We start from the raw sequence: 8529 nt of genomic DNA on the forward strand, positions 1-8529 counted from the left end.
CTCACATGGGCAGTGGCCTTATTGTTGCATAGCTTTCCCGTGACACAGTAAAGAAGGCATTTGAGAGGCCTGACGACCAACGCCCCTCACTCAGAGAGGTTATTCCAGGTTGTACACACTCCCACTTACTATTTTTACACAATAGTCAGGACTGGACTACCTCATACAAAATTAATGTTTTCCCTCTTGAGACACAAATGCAAACAGCATTTATGTAGGTGGTTTATGAGATGCACTGCTTTATCATGTGAAAGCAGACAGCAGCAACGGTGGAGCAGTCATTGTTTGTGTGCTCGGTGTGTGACAGTGGCTGACAGAGCCTAGACGTCATTACGTCACCACCATGGAATGTTTCTTGGTTGAATTAAGCTATTTTCACATGGGGAGGCTTATCAGAAGTTCAAGGCAGTTCAGTAAGAGGCTAAAACAAAAAACAATTTCCCCCAAAGCATGTAAGTGAGTTTATGAGTTTCACAAAAATCACAACTTGGAATGACAAGGGACTGTATGGAATTTATAGGAGTTGTTTATGCTCATATTTGGCATTTCAAAAAGCAAGATCTTATCAATATACAAACAAGTCAAGTTAAACAAAATGTTCTGTTTTAATGTTTGAGAGACAGAGAAATGTATATAGCCCCATCAGCAGGTGGCATATTTTGACTGTGCCTTTCATAACCACAGTAGAAAAATACAAAGTGACAAATGACAAGTGCACCCCCCCTTCCACAAAAACATGATAGTAGCAGAGGACTTTTTATTTTGAAAAAATAATAGATAAGGAATAGTAATAATAATTCATAATTGTAAGACATTTACACACAAATGAATGCAGAAAAGGCACTAATAGGTACGTAAAAATTCACCAGAATGCAAGAAAAACATTTTCTTTAAAAGTGTCCCTCTGGTGCTCTCCAGTGTGGGGACGCAACTAGTTTAGAATTTTTGAAGAAATCTGCGTCACTGAGCAGGGTAATAATTTTAGGTATTTTATATCTCAATGTTGTTTTGCAGATAAAAACATGCCTACACATCTCCGTACTCGCCTTTGTGAAGCTCTTAACAGCTGAAACACGTTTTTATGTTTTACCTGCCAAATAGCCATAAGATACTACAGACTTTTTTTTAATAACTTACCACTTGAATGCCTCAGATTTTTCAGCAGTTTGTATCTATTTTGATCTTCAACAAAAGAGATAAAATACATACTGCCTCCCGTTTTTCACCCCCAATAATTGCGTACAATCCCTGAATTTCAAAAAAATGTGATAATAGTTTCCAGTTGATCTGCTTCTTCACTGATCATTAAATCAGCACAAACTCTTATTGCTTTCCCACATGCTGAGTTATTTTAGGTCTCTCCCATCGTGATACATAATAGTCAATTAGGGTTGTGCCCCAGTTCCCTAATTCCTCACTAATCTCTGTTTCAAGTGGTCTTTATACATTGTCATATTTGAGGATTCATCAGTAGACAATGCAGCCACAGCAGCATGATCCTGACTGTTTTGTCAGCCCTCTGACCTGTATTTACAGTCAGATTAGAGTTAGACATTAAATTCCTAATCCTCTTCTTGTCGTCTGCAGTGCTGTGTGTGTTTTGGTGTGTCGTCCCCCCTCCCATCTTAAATCCAGAGCTGTATGCTACAGTTGGTTACAGTCATTAAACCTATTGTCTCCCCTCCACGGTCAGTGCCCTTTGAATACATTAGCTTGTTTGTAAAACAACAGTCACACAGTTACAATGTGACTCGGGTCAGAAGACGATGTGCTGGGGGACTGTCAGGGGGCTCTTGTGTTACACAGGAAAAACAATTTCAATTTCCATTCAAATGTTACTGATTCACTGGGTCATAAAACAAACAAAGGACACGACAGAGAGGCCATTAAGAAGCTGACCGAACATACAGTATGTCCTACTACTACAGGCTTTGTTTTACAAATGTATGTAGTTTGAGTGTTAATTAGTTGGAAATTATGTTTAACATAATGGATTTTGGAAGACAATAAGAAAGGAAAGAAAATTATATAAATAGAGTTTGACAAAGCCCCATTACAGAATGCTTTTCAGAAAATAAGTGGAGCCGTTACTATTGTGTATTCTTGCTAGGATGAAAAATTAACAAAAGATGAATTAATAATAGATGTGATTTTAATATGATTTACAACCAGATACTGTTATTTCAACACCTTAACAAGGTTGTATTATTCAAAGGAATAGGTGGACATGTGCTTAGCTTTCTTGTCAAGAGTTAGAGAAGATTGATGCTGCTCCTTTGCCTTTTTTTTGTTAATACACACTAATTCTGAATTTGATCCCTCCCCCTAAGTGTTTGACAAATGAGGACACTAATTGCTGAAGTTTTGAAAGTGTCATTCTTTCCCATCCTTGACTTCAGTTGCTCAATAGTGGACAGTCTCCAATGTTTTATTTTGCGCTTCATAATGTGCCGCACATGTTCAGTGGGGGACAGGTCTAAACTGCCTACAAGTCAGTCTAGTACCACCAACCATTTACTACGAAGCCACGCCGTTGTAACATGCAGAATGCGGCTTGACATTATCTTACTGGAATAAGCAGGGACGTCCCTGAGAAAGACATCATCTAGATGGCAGCATATGTTTCTCCAAAACCTGTATGAACCACAGATGTTACAGTTAGCCGTGGTGTCATAGGCACCAAAACACCCTCATACCATCACAGATGCTGGCTTTGAACTTAACAATCGGGATGGTCTTTTTCCTCTTTAGTCTGGAGGACACATCATCTATGATTTCAAGAGACATTTTGAGTTGTGGACTCATCAGACCATAGCATACTCCTCCACTCTGTGTCAGTTCATCTCAGATAAGCTCGGACCCAGAGAAGTCGGCGGTGTTTTCATATGTTGTTGATATATGGCTTTCACTTTGTCTGGTAGAGTCTTAACTTTTGAAACATTTGTACCTGCAGTGTTGAGCTGAGTTCAATGACAATGGTTTTCCAAAGTGTTACTGAGCCCTTGTAGTAACATCGTTTTTACAATTAAGTCATTTTCTAATGCAGTGCCAACTGAGGGGTCAAAGGTTATGGGTGTTTAATATTGGTTTTCAGCCCTGCTCCTTAAGTATAATATCAACTCCTGGTTGATATTATGGATTGTAGATGGTAAAATCCCCAAATTTCTTAGAATCGTATGTTGAGGAACTATTGGACTGCAGTTTTTCACAGTGTAGTGAACCTGGCGCCATCCTTTCCTGTGAACGACTAATCCTTCTGAGGACGGCCCTTTCATGATACTTTAATGTCTTTACAGTTAACATGTTTACCTGTGGATAGTTTCAAAGAGGTGTTTTTTGAGCATTCCACAACTTTTTCAGTCTTTTGTTGCCCCTGTCCCAACTTTATTTGAATATTTTGATGGAATCAAAATTAGAATGAGTGTATATTTTCATAAAACAATTAAGATTGAATATCAAATATTTTCTCTCTGTACTGTAGTCAATAGAATATTGGTCGAAAAGGATTTGCAATTCACTGAATTCTGTTTTTATTTACGTTTTACAAAGTGTACCCACTTTTTGGGAATCTGTTTCGTAGAAGTAAAATACGGCTTTGATTAAAGTGATTGCGCAGTTCGACTGCTATAAACAAGGAGAGTGTTTTCATCTTTGATAGTGCATGCTGTTGGTTTCACTCCGGATGAGACAGAGGTTTCATAAAGCTGCAGGTCAAAAGTCATTGGTTAAACCAAAACCTTGAAACTGAGTTTGGTGCTGTAGATGCCCTTTAGTGAAACACCAGGAGGATGTAGAGCGAGTACCATGCGGTCGTCTCACTTCGACAGGAAGTCTCTTTGGTGAAGGGGAAGCTGTGATAGAGCGCACAAGATAAAAAACAGTGGAGAGGAAGTAGTTGGTTCACAGGTGCAGTGTGGGGGTTTCCACATCCTCCTGCCCTTCAGCAGCAGAGGCATATACCGAGAAGAGGTTCACCACAGACAGGAGATTGTTTGCGTCAATCATAGTTCACTGACGCACCACAACAGATTGCCAGCAAGGATAAGAGATATATTTGTAGAGAATTACTGAGAATTACAGCAAGATAGCAGCAGAATTAAAAGAGAAAGAAAGGAAACAGTGTCAGCTCGTCGTTCAGTTGAGCTGTCAGAGCTGTCCGTTATGGTGATTTAAGAGGTGGACGGCTTCACACTCACTGGTTTACTTATACACGCTGGGAGCATCACTTAACACCTCTAAGCAGCTCATACTTACACGCTGACACACATGCACAAGTATGAATGCAGATTCAGTAGATAGTGATCTGACGCAAAACAAGCTATGCACAGCAGTTTTTAAGCCTACCTGTAGGCTTAAACAGAGCACCAGCTATGTTATACGTATGCAATAGGGATATGGGAAATTGATTGAGGAGCAAGCATGGCATAAAGGACTACGTTACCCACAAAAGAAACATTTAAAGACAACTTTATTTTTCTCAGATGCTACCTCAGTTCATAAATAATACCCCCCTTCCACCAAAATTAGTAATTGTATTAATTACACAGTTTTTGTAAACATAGGTAAACCTGTTAAAATAGGCCATAGAAGGCTTTCTTATTGCCATTACAACACACCAGTATAGTACACATTAAAAAGCAGCATGGAGACCAGTGACAATGTCATGGTGGTTACTTCGCTTTATGTGGCCCTTACTTATTGAGTCTCTTTTTTGGACTCATTGCAGACTAATTTGGATCAATGTTTGAGTGTTGTGTTAGTGGAGACAGACAGTATTTAGTGGCGGCCCGTCATTGCACCTTGCTGGTTAGAAGGCTAAAATTTGCATGCTTCCAGAAATGCCAATCAGAGCCAGAGGTGTGACTACTGCAGAGTCATTTGACCCAGGTATAAATGCCAATTGTTATCTCTCTCATGACATTAAAAGCCAGATGTTGGCAGGTGTAATTTGTCTTTTTTGTGTAGCGGGAAAGGGGCTATGGAATATGCTGCACAAGTTATGTGAGAATTTGTAAACATTTTTTTTCTATAGTTTTGCTGTTGTTAAGTGTGGACCCCTTTGACTTTAATTCTTCAAGAATTTTCTCCATTTTTGGATCCTTTCTTCATGGTAGCAGCATGCGAGAAAAACAAAGTTATCTTCACAAACTCAACATAACATGGAGTGAGTTTGTGATATGCAAAGAATCATTTTGCGGGTGAAGTGCTCCTTTAAGTGTCTATATTTAAAAGCATAGCCAAACTACACACTGAAATACAGTAATTGCAATGCCATTTAAACAGCAGTTTTGTGACCTAGTTCTTGTTTTACCTGCAAATCAACAAATCAGTTCTTACAGGGTAATATAAGTGCCGAACAGGGAGCAACTTATCATCCAAACTGAGACACTCAGTGCAACTTAGCCTGCTTTTCTGTGTCTCCAAGTACAAGCACTCTGTGGTGTGTAAACTAAATTTGGAGGTACTCTGTGATGGGGGGTGGGGGAGATACAAAGAGGGAGAAAAAAAGGCAGCGAACCCAAAAATTAAGTCACACATACACAGTACAAGTACTCCATAAGTGGGAGGAGTTTCCATGGGAGTCTTCGCCCAGCTGTGGAGGCCACAGGTGGGGTTGTGGGGGATGGAGGAGGAGTGAGCCATACTCTGATTTCATGTGTGTGTGTGTGCTTTCTCTGCCAGGGTGTGCAGAAATTTGGGGTGCAGGGAGAGCGAGGCAGCTCGCTGGCAGCTGGATATTGTCAGGGGTTCACCAGGGGAGCTTGGATGTCGGGGTGAATGGGTTTAAGATGAAATGTGTCCACAGAGACCCTGACTCACTGTGTTTGTTTTGGGGGGAGGGGTGCCGGTGTTACATACAGATTTATTTTCTTTGAGCCGAGGTGGCCTGTGAGTGTGTAGCTCTCTTGAATTTATGCGTAAAATGTAAAGCACGCCTTGTTCTTTGAGAGTTGCCTGTGCTTTGAGGTGATAACAAAGTGCTCTTTGAAATATTGTTTTCGCTGTGTGTTTGTGGGCGTGGGGAGAGGAGGCGGGGGAGGGAAAGGCGGGGCTGGGGGGTGTAAATTGATCTTTTGTTTTCCTCCCTGCATGTGTGAGAGGGACTTGTTTTGGTCTTACTGAGGTGACTAGTTCAATGTCAAAACTCAAGAGAAAGTCAAAGACAAAGGACAAAAGAAGAATGAAACATGTCAAAGTTACGCATAAATGTGTTCATTTTGACCAAAAAGGCAAAAAACGTACCACAAAAATGCACAAAATGCTGCTTTCAAAGAAACCACCTTTCCCCACTACTTATTTTTAATGCAATATCATGCAAGTTGATGATACTAATAATTTTAACACGCTGAAAAACATACTCTGTCTCCAGGAGGTTCGTGTCCTGCATCTGTTTCTGCTCCATGCAGCTGAGGTGAAAAGGTGGTGTGCTTCAGCTGATGTGTTTTTGCCCTTATCTCCATCTGGGGAACATCTGGTTTGCATCTGGCCCCGGCCTTGTAGTATTGGGTCTGTGCATGAGCGTGACAATATGTGTATTTGTGAGCGAGGCAGAGGGTACGGATTATATATCTGTGAGTCTGGATGTTTGTGCGTTCGTGACTGGCTGGATGAGAGAATGAATGAAGGAGTGAGCGAGCCAAATGACTGTGCTGAAAAGAGAGAAAAGTGTGTGTGTGTGTGTGTGTGTGTGTGTGTGTGATTGCAATACCTGGCCTGCAACAAATAATTTTGCTGTTTCAGCTGTAAAATTGTTGAGCAGATATTGTCATGTCTAAAAGTAAACTTTTTTTTTTGAAACAAAGAAAATCTGATGTTAAGCCATCTGCTTAACACCTGTAGCTGTACATGCATGACTGAGCTGTCAGCCCGATCTGTTTGACATTTGAGGATTTTGACAGTGGAAGTATTCCACTGTGGATGACACGCTATTCAAAAGTCATTAATTGAAGTGTTGAACGCATCATTAAAAACAAAAATATGAGTGTGATCGCATAGATACCAACATGTCTTTGAAAAGAGACATAAAAACAGATGCTTCTGTGTTTCAGGGGGCTGGTCGGCATTTGGAGTGCGTTTGTTGGGGGCCCATGGTATTAACGGTAACAGGGCCAGCTGGACTGAGGTAAATTTCCAAGGTTTGTAGCAGTGTGATTTTCTGACTGAGGGAAACTATCAAGGAAAGTCAAGGTAAAGAGATACAGAATGGTAGAAAAGGGGATTGGAGTGAGATAATGAAAATGATAAAAGCGTGTGTTGTTTTTTATTGATAAAAATACACTTAAAAATAACACCGATTTAAGAAAATGTTCAGTTTACTTTCCATAATGATGGTGTGGGTAGTTATTCAAGACATCTCAGATAGAGTGGTGCAGAACTGAGGTCATAAACATGGTAATGAGTTCGCAATTTTGCACTCCAGGTTCCTACGTCATGAGGTCACTGGGGTTTTTTTGGTTAGATGCTTGGAATAAGGGCCTTGGTTAACACAAGCCTAAGTTCATGGTTTCTTCAGTGGCATAAAGTACGTCAGTAAATGCCTCACTTTTACATTTTGAAACTGTTGCTAACAAGTGGCTAAATGAGGCAACAGAGCATCATCACGCCAAACAGCTGTACAGCGTCTTTGTGGTTGGTTTGTGGATGTTGATGTCATGTGACCATGGTGTAGTCCGTTCCATAAACAAAAACCTAAAGTTGAGCCTAACGATTGCCTTTACTCTTCCAAAATCATAACAGTGGTGTTTATTCATTATCTTGCTGAACAATACTATTTTCAGCAGTTTGCTGTCTGCAATAATCCAAAACCAATGGAAAAGTCCCATGGGATATTTGACAAGGGAACCGGGGCCCTCCAAATTGCAAGTTGGCCTTCAGGAAAAAAACAACAACAAACAAACCAAAAAAAAACATCCCTGCTGCACTCTGTGTAGTTTGGGATTTCTTTCAGAAAGCTTAGATTACATTGGATGTGGAATTTAACAGAAGTGTGCATTTAGAGCAGTTTCATTCAGTGCGAAAATGTGGTGTGGGAACATAAAAAATATGTGCAAATTTTGCGCATGGCATCTATGCACATCAGCTTCATTTTTTTGACATGTACCCAAATTTAACATAGTTTGCATCTTTGATACCCACATCTGTCCTTTTTTACATCTGTTGCCTACATCCAAAGTATATTTTATTTGGGCAAATCAAGCAGATCATGGAGGTCTCAGTTGGTATTTTTACAGCCTCAATTTGAGATGTCCACCACTGTATTTTAAATAAAAAAAAAATCTTGCTCTTTGTTACTTAAAATACATCCACTGATTTTCAATTCTTATCTTAATTCTGCCAATGATTTTGTGTTTTTGTCTCTCCATTGCTTCGATTTTTCAGGGGAAGGAATAGAGTGTCAGTCTCTCAGGCTCTGTAGAGAGACCAGAGAGATGCAGTTCTTTCTTTCCTGATTGAAGTGAGTGTGTACAGGGGGTTACATATCTGGATTAGATTCCTCGGAGCTATGATCTGGAACAGTGAGCCTCGAGC

This window comes from Plectropomus leopardus, chromosome 22 (assembly GCF_026936395.1).
Source record: "Plectropomus leopardus strain MGB_pleo_1.0 chromosome 22, ASM2693639v1, whole genome shotgun sequence".
NCBI classification, from domain to species: domain Eukaryota; kingdom Metazoa; phylum Chordata; class Actinopteri; order Perciformes; family Serranidae; genus Plectropomus; species Plectropomus leopardus.